Source organism: Haplochromis burtoni, unplaced genomic scaffold (assembly GCF_018398535.1).
Source record: "Haplochromis burtoni strain Fernald_Lab_line unplaced genomic scaffold, NCSU_Asbu1 Contig_187, whole genome shotgun sequence".
Taxonomy (NCBI): Eukaryota; Metazoa; Chordata; class Actinopteri; order Cichliformes; family Cichlidae; genus Haplochromis; species Haplochromis burtoni.
In genome coordinates, this window is record NW_024582548.1 from 465,164 (window position 1) to 486,707 (window position 21,544).

Consider the following 21,544-nt stretch of genomic DNA (forward strand, 5'->3'; position numbering starts at 1 on the left):
AGAAAACCCAGCAATGTCCCAAATAATCCGCAGGTTAAAATCCAGCATATTCGAGCTGTGATGCACCGACACTCCATACTTATTCTTGATTCTCTGTCCTATGATGAATGCCATCACAAAGAAAAACTAAAGTAAGGAAAAATTCTTTGCCAGCAACAATGAGCTCAGATTTCAAACAAGCGAGCCCTGAAGGTCTTCAGCATTTTATCTACGTATCATATTTACCCTGAATAAAGGTGACAATGTACATGTACCTGCCGCCAAAGACTATGTCCGAGAGGCCGACAGGGAAGTTAATACCCTTCAACAGAATTGCCATGAGCAAAAGGGAAGCGCCGTGAATGTGTTAGCTTAGACACGTCCCAGGTGCATCCCTCGATCTCCTGCCACCTGATCTAGACAATACGACTTCTATATCCTGTTTAAAGTACTGAAGAGTGAGGAATTACTCTAGGCTTGTAGTTACTTGTAGCACTGTGTGACAATTTGTAGTACTTATGCTTTACTCATGCATTTCTATTTTGGCCCGTTTTAGATTTGTGTTTCAAAACAATTCCCCCAAGAGCCACACCTCTTAAACTAATGATTCAGGTATCGTCCATCCCATTGCCAAAGGTGTAAAGATGTGTTCTGATGTTATCCGTCTCTTCTAAACAATGGTCTACCTCCATCTCTCATCACAAAAGCTTTGTCAACATGGAAAAAGTCCCCCATCTCAAAGTGCACTGATACATTTACTTAATGTTTGCATTCATGTGAGTTACGAAGCCTGCAGGCTGTGTAACCCAGTCTATTCCTAAGACAGCACTTTGTAACAGACCTGGTACAATCTAACTTAAGGTAAGTATTCTGCCTGTGAGATAATACTGGCTTAAATACTAAAATAACAGAACACACCAAGTGTCTACACACAGTAAAGATGACAGATTACAGGATATGCTGTGTTGTAATGGAAGCGTTATTCTGTACGATGTGCACCGATTCACCTGTGTCTATATTTTGGTAACTACCGGGTAATTCCAGCCGACAGGAGTCGGGGGTTTTGCCATACACCTGCCACTACACCTCTAGTAAATTAAGAAAACTACATCTCTATCAGAGAAACAAGATGTAGAGAGCCCTGATAATTGAATAGTGCATGCTTGTGTCTTCCCTGTATTTGCACAGACAAATAAACCCCACACATCTCAAATAGCGACTTACAGGTATCCCTAAACTCCAATATAAAAACTAACTGTATGTCACCACTTATTATAGCAAATCAACTGCACTGAATTGACTTTGTTGCCTATTGACTGTCCTAAATGAACGCATTATCTCAACTCTGTGGACACACTCTATCAATAATAAAATGACCTGCCAAGACTGCTGCCCTTGCTTTGGGTTAAGGATTAGGCTGCACTGACCTCCACTGGAGCTAGTAAATGCACATCCAAGAGAACAAATGCTGACAGATGCCAAAGGATGGGAGCTGTCAGTATGGTTTGTGTTAAGCATTGTGTCATTTGAGTTAGAAACTCAGAGGAACGGGGTTTGACACACGCATCACACCAGTGGAGACAGACAGCTCACAGAGAACATGAAAGAGTAAAGGGAAAGCATGTTACATTTTGTAACTGTGCACAAAGAATTTGATTTCATGTGTAGAGAACTCCAAGACAAAGAGCTCGTGAGATAAAAGGAAAATTAGAACGAGCGCGAGAACATGTAGCTACCGCTCAATAGATCAATGAGGCAGAGTAGTGCCTGCTGGGAATGCCCATGCCCTATTACAGTAACATGTCCTCTAATCCAATAATAGAACAGCTTACAAGTCAAACAGGCCAATCCTAGAGGATTTCTGAACCAGACAGACAATCAATTCGATATTTGACCAGAGCATGTTAGTACCCTACACAAGGCCAAACTGGGCTAGTGCAAAGCCCATGTACACATAGTCCACCTGCCTCTCAGTTTATCATAGTAACATATAGCAACTTGTTGTTCCAGATGAACACATCACTTTCTAATTTGAAGTTAAAAGTTGATTTATTCTCTGACCCAAAGCACTGCACAAAGGCAGCGTGTATTTATCATGCAGTAGCATTCACTGTGCACATGCCCCTAGGAGATTGAGACCAATCACTGTTGTTGTTTTTTTTGTTTTTTTTTAAAGAAACCCCTTTTTAAATGCTTGATAACAAATACCAAGATAACAAAGTTTTAATTAACCATGTCTGATAGCCAAAAAAAGAAAAAAAAAAAAAAAATAATCAGTGAAAACCACATACAAAAGCTAAAACTTACACTCTAGCCCCCAGGGTGGAAAAACTAATGTGCTCCTAGAGCATGTTACAAATTGCGATCCATCCATTTTTTATGCACTGCTAGCGAATAATGATCATGCTGTATAATGCAGTACTTTGTCAGGCTTCACCATAGTAATTCTGAGTGGGTTTAGTTGAATTATTATAAGGCGACACATGCTGACACTGGCTCTTAAACTCAAAGTCGCTGGCATAAGTTAGCATCTTTGTCAGTGGTTCTCAGTCTGAATGCTGCAGACTGGTTCAGAAAAAAAAACAAAAAAACTTACAGCTTAGCATTATGAATAAAAATTGAATTAAAATTGAATTAAAATATATACTGATTAAATAACACAGAAAAACACTTAGAAGAGTACAAGCAGTGGTTACATTCATGTGAGACAAAGCTATTAGGATGTTGGCCAACAAGTGCGTTCTATCATCTAACACAAATGTAAGGATTCATTTTCTAACTTGATCTGTAAGCTCACACAATAATCAACGCAGAGGCTGCGAGAGTTCTACTGGAGGTAAACCACAGGAGGAAATGCTTGAAGCTTTGAGAAGAACGAAAGGGCACCGTTTAATCAACTCCTTATAATTCGGTGCTGTGCTGATGTTCTAAAATCCTAAATCGAAAAGAAACCACCCTCCAAGCGCTGTAAAAATCGGTCTTGCTCATTTTTAGCACCTCTTGCACAGCTAACAGCCTGCTGGCCTTTTCCATTGCTCCTCATCTCCACTGGCCTTTCAAGTGTTTCATATATTCGGTTAATGTTTTCTCAACTACACAAACACCCTCCCACAAGTAGGGTTGGTCGTCCTGACAATTATTCCATGATGAATGAGTTTCAGAGTGTTTACCAATTTCATGTACATCTGGAACAAGCCAGCCTTTTCTTCTAAATAACCTCAGCTGCCAATAAATCAATTTTTATGACCACTCATATCCAAGGCAAACGCAGTGTAAACAAGGCATTCTAGACCCTCTCTTGACTATTCATCAAGCAGAAATGAAATTGATCTAAAGCACACAAGCTTAGTCACACACACAATCAAACCAGCACAGTTAGAAATGAGGTCATCATCATCATCCAGCCAGCATGAATGGGGCTGCAGAGGACAGGAGGTTGAAAGAGTCAGTGGAAAGTGTTGGACGAGGAACTGAGTAAATATTGCTCTCTCTCTCTCTCTCCGAGTGCAACTGAGTCAAGTGGTGACCCTGCTTACTGCTCACCATGTGCATTCCAGTTCACACAGGCTCACGCTGGGTAAAATGTTTTTAAAGTAGAGTCACCGGACTGAGCAGATGCTGGAAGTCTTTCAAATGCATCAGTGCATAGGAGACAAAAATGAAACCCTTTGGGAGTACAGTCACATGCACATACAAACACATCTGGTTTCAAGGTAAACTTGTTAATGAATATTTATGCCTCTGTGCCACGAGGCCTGTGGTGTTTTCTTCTGTTAGTATCGGAGAGATAGAAACACTCAAACTCCACTGTTTAGTCTTTTTAAGTCTCAGAGGAAGTTTTGATAAATGCAGGTTGGAAACAAGTGTGAATGAGGGAGGGAGGCTTTACAGGTGTCAACCAACTGTATTTTTTATCTTAGATTTTTTTTTATTTTTTTTTTTTAAAGGCCAAATTGGAAAATGGAAAAGAAAATTCATGTGTCGGATAACACTTTAAACAACCAGTCTTTCTTCTTTTTGGCTTTTGGCTGTGTTACAAATGCTGAAATAAATATAATTTAACATCCATAAAACTAAAACTAAAAATTGTTATACTTTAACTGCTTTTCATTATTGCCTGGTTTTAAAAAGGCATGTAGGATATAGAACATTCACACCCTTCTACGTGGGGGGGGAAAAAGTTGCATGTTAAAAAACCCTGCTTGCATAATTATCCACCTGGTTGGTGGTGGGGTTAGGTGACAGACTGCATATGCCACAGGTCACAAACTCCAAGTCTTTTGTGTGCCTGTGTGTTTTTGCATGTGCATTTGAAAGAGAGAGAGAGCGCAAGCTTGGCAAACAGCTAAGCCAGGCAGGTGATGCATCTCTGTCGGCAGCGGCTCTTGTGCAGGTGTCGAGTTTCATGCAAGCGAAGAAGAGAGGCAAACAGTCCCACAACTGCAACACATTCAACATAATGAGGCAGTGTGAAACACAGTCAGCATGATCATTTATTATCATTACCCTGTTTTTTGTTGTGTTTGCCTACATTAAGTAAATAAAAGTTAACGGAAAAAATTGCTCAAGCTGTTACTAATATTTACGGGAACTGAAAATCTTGAGTGACCTGAACCTGGACCATATCAGCCTCTTAACTAGAAGTAGGGAGTCTACTTGAATCTATTCAAAATATGAAGCCAAACCACAGTCACCACCATAATTTGGCTCAATTTGTCATATGGATATCAGCTTTGACGGGTACTTGAAAACAAACGTGGCTGTGTAAGACTTCTCGTTTCTGAGCCAATACTCGGACTTGATCTTGCATTACAACCCTCACTTACTCCCACACTGCAGTTTTCAAGTAAAGACCACAGCTTTTGTTTTCTATTTAGAATATGGATTCAGCCTCAAACAACTCCATTGCTACTCAAGGATTTGTTCAAATACAGGTTGCTATGGTTACCGAGGCAGGTTGTGGCTCGACTATCATCTGATCTGCTTTATAAGGCATTAAAATGAGAAAACACTGTTTGTCTGATATTCACGTGAAAAAGAAAGTTTTCACAAGACTTTATGCGGTTCTATAAAAAAAAACAAAAAACAAAACTAAGTACACCCCATGATTTAGGAAGTTGTTGAACCACCTTTAGCAGGCAATAACTTGAAGTGATTACTTTTTTTTTTTACAATTTTATCAACCTTTCACATCTATGTGGAGAAATTTTGGCATGCTGTTCTTTAAAGCGTCGCTTCAGTTCATTTATGTTTGCAGTCATGCGTTTATCCAGAGCCTCTCTTAAGGTCTTACCACAGCATTTACTTTGAATGGAAATTACACACCCATCTACAAACACTGGCTAACTACTCTCTGTGCTGCAATGAAACTGTGAAAAGTGTAGCACAAACCAGAAATTGACAGTTTGTCTTCAAAATAAAAGTTACGCATTATGAAGCATGTTGGCTGTAGTGCTGAGGCACAGCTTTTACTTTGAAGACAAACCATTTCTAGTGTGTGTTGAATTTTTTTATGCTCTACCAAGCTCAGCTTAGCAAGTATTTGCAGACCAACACAAACAAACAAAAAATTCAAGTAATCACTGCAATCAGCAAGTAGCCAGAGTCAGCAATCTTTACGAACCGCTGACAGTCAATACATATTTTTCCCCCAATAATTGGTGATGGCATCACACCCAATAAGGCAAACAACTCTTGAGCAATGTGTGCGTGATGTCACATGAGAAACCTCAATACAGAGGAGTTCATGGTCAACTCAATGACTGCAACGCCCCAGGCCCTGTAAATGAATCCCAGTGATCACCCCTCAACCTCATGCTTGGTATGAGGGGTTTGGCAAAACCCAAACACCACTTACCAGCACAAACATGCTACTGTGGATCATGACCACTTTGTGCGTCATGAGATGGCCACATCATCTCCACCGTGGACCAATGAGAGCAAAGTGAAGATGCTTGGTTCAAAGTTGATTCACAAGTTTTGTGCTTTGTTCAGATGCAACTTTGTGGACCTAAGACATGTCACTGTGTGTGTGTGTGTTGGTTTTTTTCTGGCGGCCCCTCAGTACGTTTCTAATTGTGCTGTCATGAACGATAACATTTAACATACTAACTGAGGCCTGTAGCGTCTCAGATGTAGTTTGAGGGTTTTTCCAACTTCTGAGCACTGCACTGGGCTGAACATCGTGGCATTTTGTTAACACACACATGAATACTCTGGACCAGTAAACTGCCAAAACTTCTACTTATATAGCAGTGCTCACACTTGCTGATGATCAATTAATCAAGTGCACTTGACTAATAGCACGCAGTTGCTATTTACCCTCTTAACTCCTATGGAGACAGTAAGGAGGTTCTGCATAGAGGGTGCACTGATTATTATATGTTTAAAATCACAATTTGTCAAGTATAAATACTTTTCTTGTTTGTTTGTTTTTTTTAAATTTGCAGTTATTCAGTTCCCCTTTTTTTAATAAAGAAATATTTGCTGTTTCAATTCTTTCAGCTTTTCACATAATTTTTTGAACATTTATCCAGCGCAAATTCAAGAAACCAGAGAAATATCAGCAATATGTTAGATTTTATTTTCCAACCTGTCAGTTTCAGTGAGAAGGGCCAGTATCTGCTAATGCCAATATTCGAACGATATGTCTGTGCGTCTCATCTGTTAAAGCAAAAATTATTCAAAGATTAAACTCAGTCAAGAAAGCAGCCAAAGCTATTTTAATACCCTAAATAAATGCTATACATTCTATTAACGACCAATTCTATTCTTTTTATTTGATTTGTAGCTCTTGAAAGCAGAATGAAGAAGCAGTACATAATGAATGACATACTTTTATAGATGGTAGAAACAGACTCGTCAGCCTACTTTGACCAACAAATTTGGAAGTCAAACTCAAAATATGATAAGTATCAAAGTTCTTTGTGATATCCTAAAAAGCATAAACAGTACAGCAGAAAGCTAAACACAGAGTGAAATCTTATTTGGGAATTACACAAAACTAATTAATAACATCCCCTCATTCTATTTTTCTCATCCCAAACTGGGTGTAGCATGTTGCCAAAGTCCACGATTCAACCCATCGTGGCTCCATCGTGACAGACAACTGCAGCCACACATTACAAAAAGAAAATGTGTATGTGTGTGTACCGAAATAAAGTGAAGGACAAAACTCATTCTAACACAATCTTTTTACAACAGCAAGGCCATTTCAAACACGCTACCAGTGCCCACCTTGTTGTTCCAGGTTACCAGATTATTAAAAGACCCAAATCCAATTCACTGCCATCGTTTCTTTTTTAGCTGCTGTTGTCTAAAGAGCCGCATCAAGCAGAAGTAGCACTATTAAAAAAAGATAAATTAAAAAAAATAATAATAAAAAACCCCAATAATAATAAAATGAATGAAGGGTCATCATCATATGGAGAACAATGTAAATACAAAGACTGGTCAGGGGTCTATAAAGCTCATCTTCCTCTCAGACATAATTGAACACAGATCTCAGTGGACAGCACCACTTCCTCTCATCCCATCTGAAAACCACAGAGGACAGCTGGGCAACATCCATCAGAGAGCCAAAAATCCAAGAGTCACCAAACCATTGACAGACCACCACGCCAGTTAGAGCTTTGACACAAATGTGACTCACTCCACATTTGTTGTCGTTCTTCCAGGCTTTGCAGGTTCTGAACAGACAAGCAGGCACGAACAGATCTCTGTGCATGAATGTGCATTTGTCCATCTACTTTTCTTTACCCAATTCCTTCTGACAGGGCTGCAATTTGTCTAGAAACAGAACCGAGCTGATCTATATCTCGTTATGTAAAGCCAGTGGCGTAGGGGTAGATCTGCTATAGGGAACCGTTTTTAAAATGACTCAAGTAAAAAGGATGAGTTATAGCTCAACCTACTCTAAGGGCTTTTATTTTAACCATTTCCATTTTGCACTGCTATTCTTAATAAGTCCGAGGAAATAATTCATATTTAAAAGATTTTAACAATTTTTACACTTGCAAGCAGCTTTAGAAATCAGCTGTAATATTATACATTCAAATTTAACATGTAAAAAGTACTCTGACTTTTGGCTTTTACAAGTAAGACAAACTTTGGAGAATATCAGCTTTGGTAAACAAATGCATCAGAAACACAACATTTATCGAGGCACAGCTTTTACTTTGAATTGAGTCATGGTGTCATTTATTGCAAGGTTTGCCTTCAAAGACAAAGAGCTTTTCGTGCTAAATCCAGACCAGGATCAGAATATGACACATTCTACTTTCAACAAGTCTCTGGTAAATAGTGCTCCAACAAAGATATTATGGAGCCAGTTTGCGCAGCTGAGTGTACAACAAGACATAAGAGCTCGGGACAATGTCGGGAGAATAAGGTGAAGAAGTTTGCTGAAGTTGTCCTTTCTCAGATGTAGTACACGACGAGAGAAAGTCCACATTAGATTCACTTTCACAACTGAAAATATTCCGTTTGGTTTAGCTAAGGGAGCTTCCTGGCCCATTACCTGTGCTACTCTTACAATAGTGCAAATCAGTCTAATCAGACATCAGACTTTGTACTGGGAAGCTGTTGGATTTTACATGTGGATTTAAAGCCTTGATTGTGCTTTGTCTGCTATAGTCCGCTCAGGTCCGAGTGACTTAAATTTCATCATCAGACAGTGAGTGCAAGGACCTGGGTGGACCCCACGTGACTGTGCAGATTTGTATGGGAGAATTTACATTACAATGCACCAACTATGCATCCGGACAGCAAAGGCCTACAAGCGGACTTCAAGGAAGTATAACAGGAATGACTCTTTGGCTATCATGTCTCCAATATGATATCATATTTGTGCGTAACAAAGTATAACCAAAGCTCAATATGCCATTCATTCTCATATGCACTGCTGTCAAGTCTACAAAAAATGTAAACCTTTTATTTTATTTCTTACAATATGATTTTCATACTTATTTCTCAAAACACTTTACAGTGATGACATTGTAACCAATAAACTCTGCCATTCACTAAATGTTCATATAATCTCTGCTTTATATGGTTTTAAATGTTTATTGGATGGATTGCGTTTCACGTGTGACCGGTTTCGTTAAAGTCTGAGGATAATCCCTGATGTCAGATAATTTCCATTAGTCACTTTTCTCCATAATAATTCCACATCCATCTGTAATAGCACAAGATCTTCAGTTTGAATACTGTTTGGATGAATGCAGATAGTAGTTAAGTCATTAGTGTAGCAGTGCCGACTCCAACTAAGAGCCGACACTGACGAACAAAGATATAATCACGGATGAAAGTGTCACTAGAGATCAAATAGAAACGACAGTGTATCAGTATCAAGCCAATTTATACATAAGTGACAATATTAACATTCAAGGTCCAAAGTACATGCGACATTTTTTATTTTAGCATGCTGAAAGTGGCTGCATTTATTGAATTTGTAGCTATTTCACTGTAAATCTATAAAAAACAGACTTATTTTTTAATAACCCATAACAAAAACATATAAAGACAAAAAACAAAAACCCCCAAAAGAAAAGAAATCCAGGGGAGAATACCCATGATAGTCGGGTTGATTTGAATGCCAAGAAGGCCAAAGGATTCCCAGACTCTGAGGCCCCCCTCTATTTGGCAGTGATGCAATTCCGATTACACAACTCTTCCCAATGGCACAGTCACTCTGACTGGAAAAACAGGTGATTCACTATAATGGTGTCAGTTAGCTGGTGTGGCGATGGCCTCAGTCTCACCCACCAGGAGGCATGACCTACTACTTGCCAGTAAAATGTCTTGTTGTGGAAGGAATTCAGCGATAGCTTGAAACAGTCTGGGTGGGATGTGGCCGAGAGCCATTCACTTCACAGGGCGAGTAAGACCAATTCTCATATGAAAAAAAAAAAAAAAATATTTAATCTGTTTGCTGACAAACCAAAAAAAAAAAAAATAGTCACATCTGCTCATCACTAGCATTTTACTCTCTGAAATCACAGACAGTCCTGGAAACAACAACAATAAACGAAGGCTATTTAAATAGAAAGTACATATAGCATTGCTACAAATATCACAGCATCAAGGCAGGTTTCTGCTATGAAAGTGAAATCACTTCTTCCTCAGCACAGCGCTCCTTGTTTAAGAAATACTTGCCATTGCTGTTGAATGATGCCGCTCTGACTCACTAATTCCACAACATCTGGTCATAGTCAGTTGTAACCACTGCTTTACAGTCACCATAGTGACACACCATATCATCATTGTTAGATAAACCACAGACAACCTCAGCTGCAAGGTATCAGATCAACTGACAGAGATTTAGTGCATGATACTGTACAAAAATATATCTGTAATTTAAACATTTATATTTATATAATATAAGTTAGTTCATTCATTCATTCATTAGTATATTGTTTCAAAAGAGTGCGATAACAATATAAATCAAAATTATATACGTGCAAGGAAAAAGACAAAGCTGCTGGGTTAAAAGTGACTTATTTCAGTAATCCAGCATTGGGTCAAACATGGACGAATAGAGCACCAAGACAGTCCAACCCAGAATTGTGGGTTGATGTGCCTGGAAACATTAGGCTCTTCATATCCAGCACAACAGTTCCCATAATAAGACTACATAATAAAATAAAATCTGTATCTTCACAGCATTATTACTTCCATTTACAATTAATGAATATTTCCTGGCAAGAAAGAGGCTGACAGTGCAACAATACATCCACTCAGGGCTGTACCATCGGCAACAGTTGCCGTGTTTAAAATGCAATATGTTGGCCATGCACAGAGAAACAGAACTAAAACAATTGGCAGTGATAAAAAGAAACAGAGTACAGATTAAAAAAATAATTTAGAAAGGTTGCTGTCTCATGAGTAGCAGAGCAGAGGTGCTTCCACAGCATGTGGAAAAAGCATGCGAGGATGTCACACAATACCTTGGAAAATTAATAAATTATGGAAACCTGACCTGCTGCTAGCTCAGACTGCTTCTTTGCTCATCTACTGAGATAAAGTCACTGACAAATAAAGGCACCTTTGTGTCTACTTTTTTCAGCAACCCTACTTCAGCCTATTTTGGTGTATTGCCGGAGATCCAAGGAAGTGTAGTGTAGTTTAGTTGGCAGCCGTTAGGATGTGAATAAGGATAAACAGCCCTCACAATGCAAGATACAGGGGAAACCCAGTGCTGTTGTTTATGTCAATGCTGGAAAGCAAGCTGCAGTAAAATCTTATACATTTCACATTCATCACCTTTAAATCCTGCAAAATGTGAAGAAAAGATCCTGAACTCAAACTAATATTTTTATAAATATATTTTGTGGGAATCATTAAGACAGCCAAAGCTGGTCTATATACTGTATGCGCCGTGTATCAAAAGGTTCATCTGCTCACAGCTTCACAAACTGAGCTCATGCTGGACTAATCATGTGAGAGCAAACAGAGTACTGAACAGCTGGAGGAGGCTAGGATCACACAAACTAGCTGAGCCATGACAGATATAAACAGACTTTTAAGGAAAGGTTTGGACCGAGATACAAATTCCTTGTCCCCCTCCTCCTCTCTGTCTCCCTCTTTACTGGCAGCTCAATTCTGAACATCCCACCATATTAAAATTAAGACACACTACCATTTTCAAATGTAATGCTTTGTTAAATGAATGGGGAAACCCCTTTAAATCTGGGTTACGCTACAAAAACATGCAAATGTCAAACACTCTGCAGGACACCGATTTGTTTTCAGCTGTGTCTCTCGGGGCGTTAAACAACGGTCAACGCCAAACACAAAAGAAGCAATTTTTTAGCAGGCACAGCAAGATACAAAACAGCAGCGTAATTAACATGTTATCACTTCAAAAAGCCGATTCTTAACCTATAGCCTGATTATAATTTAGGATTACACTTTAAGCACATCTGATTACATTGAGATCTGCCTGTTTATTGAAGCTTGGTACAAATCAACATCAGAGCTCATTAATTGCTGGAAAACTAAAACACACAGAAACTGTAAACTCATTTGCAGAGTGGAGCATAGTTACAAAGGAGTTGGGCACCAGATGTTGCCTAGTTAATTGCCCCCAGAAAGCAGCACATTGAGTCGACTTGAAAATGTACATTATTGTGTGCTGTTAGAGAGGTCTGTATACAGGCAAACACAATTTAATATATTATAAAGTCTACTGACTATTAGTTAGTTGAATGTAAACGGCATAATCTCGAGTGTCCACAGAAAAGATCACAGAGTAACTGATAAATTGTACCAGGTGTGTCTTGCTTACACACTCTCCCCCTTGCTGGGTAAACACACAAATGGAGCAGAAGTAGACTGTTTAGTTTCAGCGGCTCCCTCGACTGGTGTGTAATGCTTTAGAGTGAGCTGTACAGGTGAAGTGCTTAAGCTTTCACTGTGAACCTGTAATCGTGTAAGTGAAGAGAATGACAATAATGGAAACAGAGGAAAAAAACGCATTGAAAAATAAAAGGGCAGAAAATACAGTAAAACTAAAGATGCTGCTGCTGCAACTCCAAACAGCAGATAAAAGCAACACGACTAGAAATCATTTAGTGTGCTTCCATATGGCTCCCCGGCAGCTGGAAGCTACTCCTGATCATCCCGATAAGCCTCGTCAGAACAAACATGTAGCACGCGACAGAGCAGTAACCTAATTGTATAGGTTCCATTAACACAAAGTAGCACGTCTTCTACAATATACACAAACTGGATATTTTATCAGGTAGCTGATATGGCATCAGAATGGAAAAGAAATGGCGTGGTTGCTGAGCAGCAGTTCACTTGGTGAAAACGCCTTGTGGAGGTCAGAAATTTGACAATGACCAGACTGAGCACACTGAGGTCCTTTCAGCTAAAAACATGAAACTGAGGCTTCATCAAACTGAAGAAAAGATGAATGGAAAAACATTGCCACATGCGATCGGTCTTGAATTCTGCTGCAACATTTGGATTGTAGGGTCAGAATTTGGCGTGAACAACATGACAGCATGGATCCATCCTGCCTTGCGTCAAAGGTTCAGGCTGGTTGCTATAATGTAACTGTGTGGAGGATATTTTCTTGGCATACTTTCGGCCTCTCAATACCAAATAAGCTTGTTTTAAATCTTTATCAGCAACCTTTACGACTAGAATACTCAAACACATTTCTTGTCAATGAGTTCACTGTACTGAAATGGCTCTACAGTTATCAGATTCTCAAACTGTTGGAACGGCAGATTTCCATCATGGATGTAGAGTGGACGAATCTGCAGCGACTACGTGACGCTATCGTGTCAATATGGAATAAAATCTCTGAAGAACGTTTCCAGCACCTATGCCATACAGAATTAAGCAATATCTGAAGGCAAGACGGGGTTCCACACAGTACTACCAAACTGTACCTTTTAAAGTGAATGAATTTCATATTCATCCTCTAGCATTGGTAGCAAAGTAAGAGCTTGCCACTGGGAAAATTTCATTGGCGTCCAATCTGTCTCAGTACAGCATAAAAGTGAAAACTGCAAACCCTCCATTACAATTATCCAAATGTGTGATTTCACACTTTAATTTAATTTAATGAAAAGCCAAATCACACATTTTCAGCTACTTCTCTTTCACCCGTAAGTGGTGTTGTGTACCATCTGTAATGACTTCTTTTTTCCCCCCTCACAATCTATCCAGCCACAGTCCAGACATGTGATTTAAAAGCTTTTCTGTCACTATATGTGTGCACCACATCTCCATTAACAGCCTCTTACCTTATTGCTCAGGAAAATGCAGCCCTGGATATCTGCTGAACTTCACAGCTGAAAAACAGAAAGGAGGATATTTATGAGCCACATTTGCAGAATGCAAAAATATAGACTTGTATACAAAAGATAATTACAAATGTTAATCTATACAGTGATTAAAGCAATGGATTCACAGCAGGAGTATTCATGCTCCACTGAAACAAAACACCTAGGCCTATACTTTTAGATATGTGTAACAGGCTATGACATATTTAACAGCAAATAAGGATAAAATACACTCCAGGCAAAGCATAATTAGGATATGCACAATAATTACTTCCTTGCTGTTAAGAACAAAGAGGAAATGAGACAATAAAAAAAGCAGAACAGTTTAACTAGAATATTTTAAATGTCAAAAAAATGAATAGTTACAACTATGTAGCACGCTTATTACACAGCAGTCAGGCATTTTGACTAAATGATATTTAACCAACGACATTGTGGTTTAAAATTACCTACTTCATGTGAAGACTGCACTTTACAGGTATGTCAGACTAAAACATTTGAGGTTTTTTTTGTTTTTTTTCATTTTCTTAATAATGTCCAAGGATACAAAGGTTTTACAAACAATCTACCACAAAAAAGACAGCAAATTTAATCTGTGCTATAGCTGTATATGCAGTATTTTTCTACAGCTACAGTTTCCAAATGTTCAGGGCTGATCAATACAGCAAGACAGCCAGAACATTTCACAACAGGCAGCATGGATTATTACACCTGCCCAGGCAGTACAATATCATGCCCACAGCCAGAGTTAATGACAACTGGCTGCAGTGGCTCCAGACAGGGAGGAGGACTGATGGGTGGACAAGTGAGAGACACTCTTAAGGTGGATCATCGAAGGGTAAACCAGCACGCTGCAGGCACACTGTCATGCCTGTCCTCTCTCCCACGGGAGGCTCTGCACACACTGCGGTAACACCGTCACTTGCATTACTGCACAGTCGTCTTGAGTGTGAGAATGCGACATCCTTGTAATCCTATACCCCAATGAAGTTATTCGTTTTCACATACAGCAAAATGTGAAAAGATAAAGTACATTTCACAGGAAGGCAGAACTATCCGTCAATTAATACATCCAAGCGGTACAAACAGTGTGATATTAGGAAAGGCAACTCCAAAGGGCTGCATACTGATGAAAGCAAACACTGGCCAGTGCTGCTAATGATTCTGATTACCTGCTTAATCATCAGACTCCACTGGAGCTTGGCTTTTGCTCAGGCAATCTGCCCCCTGAGTATTATTGACTCGCTGACATTGGCAGTGAGTTGAAGAAGGGTTTAGGTTTCTTACTGGGAGGCAACTGATTCACACAATGACTCACTTCTCCAGTCCCACTAAGGAGATAAGAAATCAAACTTTATGATAGCAAATGTTCATTAAAAGAATGAAACGAAGAGGAAAAAAGGCCAGGAAAGCAGCATGCACCCACGCACTCATGTTGTGATGACTTTTTTTTTTTTTAAATTTAGCTCCTTCTGCCTTGACAGGAACAATTAAACTTCTTGCCACTTGACTTCCAACAGCTTGAGAGATTCCAGTATGCTAGTGGCTAAAGTAGCCTATATTAAATACTAATAGCATATAACCCACTAGTTCCAAGCATGCCTGTAAAGCAGAACATACACTCAACTAATAGGTTAATTCTCTAGAATTGGGGGGGGTTAAATAACTGTTGGCAAGTTAGTCAGTTTAATTTTATTTCTATAGCACCAAATGACAACAACAGTTGCCTCAAGGTGTTTACAGAGTTTCCTGCTAAGCAGCGCCATTAGCTGCTACTTGCTTACAAGCTGATAGCCTTAAGCAGCGATAGAAATCTACTTTCAACTGAAAAGCTAGGTGCCACAAACCACTTTAGTTTTTGGGTTATTATCCTAATAGTAGCTAAAGTAGCCTACATCAGCATCTACTAGCATATAAACTGATAGCCTCAAGAACAGAAACACCGCTTTCAACAATAACAAGCTATTTTTCCCCCAGTGATTTCCAGAGTGTTATGCTAGCAGAATTAGCCACTAGTTATAGCTGATAGCCTCAAGCAGAGATGAATGTCACCACTGTACACAGACAGGCTATTTGCATGTTCTTTTGCCTTAACAAAATCTAGGAACACTGTTAACCCCACTGCATCTTTTCCTAGTAGTGGCTAATGTAGGCTACTACTATTACTAGCTCCAAGATGCATCAGATGTGAGTGATTTTCTAGTTCTCGCTACATGTGCAGCATCATTTCAAAGAATCACACTGCTCAGTTTAGCAAAGTAGCAGGGGAAGTAACAGTGTCTTATTTTAACATTCAAATTACAGTTTTGCATAAAATAGTACACTGTTCCCCAATGTTTATACCCTGTGATAATAGATGGTTATTAGATGACATTTAACAGGGTCTCCTATCAAAGACACATTAGAAAATGAAAAGGAAACTTTGACACAGATCAAACAACAATAATTAAAAAAAAATAAGAAAATAAAAACATGAAAAGAATCATTGGTAATGCCTCAAGGAAAACAATTAAGGACACAAATTAAACAAGGTACTTAAAGAGAGACAACTAGACACATATTTGCACTCCTATAATTCTTTCATCTGAGTCTGAGTGGAGTTGCTTTGAGCAAAACTCAACATGCTTGATTTAGGAAACTCCCAGGGGTCACCACAGGCATAAGTAGCAACTATGTGCTTAAAAACCACACTTTACTTTAGGATATTTTTGTTCTATCTTAATTAGTCCAAAAAATAAATAAGGCTGCAGGAAGTTATAACTGAGTAGGGGAAACTCTCACAAGGTATCCCTGGGGTTTCCAGAGGTGTGGCGCATTGCTGAAGGCAACCTTTGGAAGCACAATGCACCACTGGGGACCTCATTGTTCAGTGCTGCTTGTTTCATTAATAACACTGTGTAGAAGAGGACAGAGTGGGGACAAGCTGATAGTGTGTTGCCTAGGAAAAGCCCAAAAAGGAGGCCTTTAATTAAGCTGCCCACTATGATCCCCCAGCATCAAACTATCAACAGGAGATGATGTTTGCCATTAAGCAAATTTAAATGAATTACCTTAAATAAGTTTACTACAAACACAGCTGCCACTAAAGCTCTCCTCTAAAAACTCGGGGCTGGGTGCTAAGTTCCTTCATCCAGGTCATCTCAAAGATCAGTGGCAGCTGTTCACTGAGGGGGAGCATTGCTCATTCACATCTTTACCAAATTCTTCAGAGATTTACACAAACAGTCTTGATCAAAGGAATAGTTTGACATTTTGGAAGACTTATTATTCTCATTTTTGTTGCTCTCTGCGCCTTAAATATGAAGTTAACACTTAACTTCATGACAATAAATGCACTTGCAATGCAATTGTCCTGTATTACAATCTGAAATTGACTTGCAAATAGAAAGACTGAATCCCAAATCATGGCCAAATATTTTCTTCTCAAGTACATGGAAGCTTATTATCATTTGAAATCCATCGAATAAATCAAACAACTCTAATTACATTGAATTAGCAAAACAAGTGGCTCAGCGTCACGGACAGGCAGATCTACCACTACCATCAACAGCAAACCCTGGCTCCAAATAGCTTCACAAAACAGAAGTGTCTCGATAAAACCATAGCACTACTACCTGAAAAAACCCACAGATGTAATAGCAGGGATAATCTTTGTTCCATAAACAACCCGTCTATAAACCACAGACTGAAATTGTCAGCTCTTTGCAGAGAATGGGTTTTGTTTTTTGTTTTTTTAGAAGCAATGCTGATGGGAAAACAACTTCTGGATGATGCTCCTGCTGTTTATATGTCAGTAGGGGAGCACTGAGAGTCCTAAGTCATGGAAGACATCCCAGCATTGAAGATACTGACTAATCGTCTGTGTTCTTTCAGCACACTTTGTATAACTTGATATGCAATGACCTAAATGGTAGCATGGATCTGGGAATGATAAATGTGATGGGGGAGGTGTGAAGAGAAGACTCTATCCATTACCCTCACTGGAAGCGACTAGAACTATAACTGCACTAAAAAAAAAAAAATAGAGCTAATAATTTAATCAAATTAAAAAAAATAAAAATAAAAATAGACCTTTAGAGAACTCAAGATATGACAGGATGAAACCCAGCAACAGAACTAATTGATGAAAAAAGTCCATGAAGTAAAAGTAAACAGATATATTTTAATCCGTACCACCTGTGTGAAGCAGATAACGTGACCTTTCGGTGCAAATGCCAGCTCGCGTTTCACTAATATCAACCAGAGCAAAAAACATTTAGTGATTCAGTGGTTAGAAGGTTCGACGTTTGAATCGCATGGCTCTCTAAAGCCTTTCTTTGCAAAAGGTGCATGTTCTTCCTGTACCTGCACTGGTTTTCTCTGCATGCCAGTCTTTATAAACACAAATCATACTGTTCTGCTGACGTGCGTTCCATTAACATAATGCTGAAAAGGAACAAAGTTTTGTAGCTTACAGTTCGATCCCACCATGAAAAAGAAACTAGGGAGCTTTGCTTGAAAGAAAAATCAAAGACTAGTCCCTAACCTGAAAACCCTGGACAGATAATGATAAGAAAACATTTATGAATGAATCTAATAGGGGGAGAAAAAAACAAAAAACTAATGGCAGTAATAGATTAAAGAAATTCATAGCTTCTACTTTTATCTGCTGTTATTTCCTCTGTATCCTGCTTGCCGACCTCAAAAGTGCCACAAAAAAACCTTCAGCTCCTTTTTTAAAATAATACAGATCTATCTCTGTACAGCGTGATGTGAGAGACAGACAGACAGAGGTGAATTAAAAGTGATGGATATGAGATGAAGAGGCAAAAGCAGTTTAAGTTCAAACAAGCCATTGTTTAAAATCATGCTAATAACATATTATCTAACCCAACAGTTGGAGCTGTGGTATATAGGAGAAGGAGGGGGAGGGGGGGGGGAGTCCCCTAGTGCTTTGGCCTACCAGGTGGTCAATTTAGGCCCAGACTTGTAATACAGTGGCAGAAATGCTTATATTAAATTATGTAAGACATCTGGTGCAACACAGTGCATGCCCCCTATAAGAATAAAGACATTTTCACTAGGAAATTAAACATAATAATAAATACAGGGCCTTATCACTCTTCCTTCAGTTTGGAGTTTTTCCCCCCCTCTTAATTCTTTGGCATGACATCTGGGGAACAGCTGGTGCTTTGCATCATATGCAAGCACACATACACACAGTTGTTACACAGGGGTTAGGAGGTCAGAAGCCCGGTCTCCAGACACACCATTTAATCTGGTCTACGTATAGACAGTCTCTGCACAACCACAATTAGACAAAAACTGAGACACACACACCAGACCCTCTCTCATCTCTCTTCTATACAAGGCAACCATTCAACCCTCTCTGGGGAGGGCAGAGATTCTCACTGATTAGCTCTGCCTTTCCAGATAGTGGGGAGTGGTGAGGATGGGGGGTGCGGGTGGAGGGTAGGCACGGCTACTAATTCAATTACACAGATTCTCGTCGGTGTTCAGCCGACTCCCAGTTCCATGAATGGAATCAAAACCACCCCGGCCGAGTGGGGGGGGGGGGGGGGGGAGCAGAGTGCCAAAAATGTGTTTACATTTGTGATTTACACTGGTTGGTTTTGTTTTAGCTTGGGAGAGGCCGCCATTATTCTCTGGCTGAACACTGGAAACCCCGTTATGAAATAAGGGTTTCACAGGATTTCTGACAAAACATGTAAAATGACCCCCTAAAAAGGGGAAAAAGACAAAAAAGAATCTGCAATTAGTTGCTATTAAAACTCAACTTTATCCACTCAGAAAGATATTTATCCCCATGAAGCTAAAGTGTATTTAGACAAGAGGCAAAATAGGCAAAAGTAAAAGACAACACAAACTGGAAATCCGAGTTGCTCTCTATATACTAAAAATAAATCTAAATATCATTTGTGTAATTGCTTTTCGAAAGCTACATCCACCAACAATAGTGCAATGAAATACTCCTATTTAAAGTTCCTGCTGCCAAGTTTCTGTGAGCAGCTGCCAAACAATAAGAACTGAAATGACAAAAGCACACACACCTGAGGAAAACTATCAAAAAGAAGCAGAAAGAAACTAAAACTACTCAAATAATGTGAATGTACAAATCATAAAATTATACATTTATACATTTATGAAGCACATCTTCAGGTGCCGTGGTTAGCACTGTTGCCTCACTGCAAGAAGGTCCTGGGTTCGAATCCACCATCTGGCCAGGCCCTTTCTTTGTGGCGCTGGCATGTTCTCACCATATCTGCAGCCCACAGACATGCAGTCAGTCGGGTTAGGTTAATAGGTGATTCTAAATTACCCAAAGGTGTGAATGTGAGTGTGAATGGTGTCTGTGTTAGCCCTGCAACAAACTGGCAACCTGTCCAGGTTGTACACAGCCTCTTGCCCTGTTTTAGCCAGAATAGGCTCCAGCACCCCGTGACCCTGAATTGGAGCAGAGGAAGAAAAAAAAAAAAAGAAAAAAAAACATGGATGGATGTACAAAGTTTTCTTGTTAATTACATTCACTTCACATTTCACTTGTTTATTAACCATCATCCATCCCTAGAAGTAAATCTGCCCTAAAAAGAATTCCCTGAAAAAGCTGAAACATTAAAGACTGGCCAAGACAACAAGATCCTTCCTTTTTCACCATCATAAAACAGAACAGAGCAGCCGTCAAACAAAAGTCTTAGTGCAACATTTAACATTAGATAATGCAAATGCACAAATCAAATTGGCAGAAAAATAATATCAGTATTAAATCGACATAAATACCATGTCATAACTTTTTTTTTTCCTTCTTTTTTTTTGCTATCCATCTGTCTTGAAAATGGTTTCTGAAGAAGCTCACCAAGTTTCAGAGGTAAAAATCTGGGCCTTGGTCCAGTGTTTCAAGCAGGTTTTGCTGGACATAAAGATACCAGCTGCTAAGCAGTCACAGCATAGCTGAGCAGCTTGATTCTAATCATACTTTTGCACTCCTTGGCAGGGTGTGATACATCCTGTACTCTGGTTACACCTTCTGATCACTTTGCACAATCCTGTACTGCATTTTTGGAGCTAACATCTTGATGGGAAAAACACCAATTGCTTTGGTATAGCAAAGCTTCACCACTGGACTAATCTAGAGCTACTATCCATTGTAACTTTGGTCAATACACGGTAAAAATGTTGCCACTCACTGCTGGCAAAATAATAATAAAGCTCTTATATGTGCCAGAACAGCTGATAAAGGCTCAAAACAGTACCAACAGTGCTGCGTGAACATCAAATCTAGTAAGAAAGCTACAGAAGTTACTTGAGAAAATGTAATCGATGAGTGCCTTGATTGGAGGGAGCTTTTTATTTTGACACATTACACCATCGGTCCCCAACCCTTGGGCCACGGACCCGGTCCGTGAGTCATTTGGTACTGGGCCACGAGAGTGAGACTCGGGTGTGAAATGTATGGTTTTCACGGTTTTTAGCGTTATTTTGTTATCGTTTTTTTTTTTTTCGTTAACTCTGTTCTCCGGATGATCTGATATCGTCGTGTTGGTGTTGTTCCTGGAATAACATAGTAAATGTTGTTTCAGGATCAACATTGCAAGTGACCAATCACATTGTTGTGACGTTATTCTTTGGCGCGCCAAGCCATTCGTGCATTTATGAAATTCCAATGTTGCAAGGACAATATCAATTCTGCTTACGTTTATTAAAGGGTTAGGGTCAGGGTCCGTTGATCGGCGGACAGAGGCGGTTTCTCGCAGCTTAAGTACAGTTTTTTG

At 39.4% G+C, this 21,544-nt stretch overlaps 1 protein-coding gene across 4 annotated transcripts in view; it reads right to left on the reverse strand.

Annotated features, from left to right (window-relative positions):
* Positions 1-21,544, reverse strand: part of tln2a (talin 2a) — a 97,073-nt gene that overhangs the window by 57,346 nt on the left and 18,183 nt on the right. For all 4 annotated transcript variants that reach the window (XM_014337543.2, XM_005934561.2, XM_014337541.2 and 1 more), the window contains exon 2: positions 13,737-13,784. The gene's annotated coding sequence lies outside the window, so the exon portion shown is untranslated. The remainder of the gene's footprint in view (positions 1-13,736; positions 13,785-21,544) is intronic.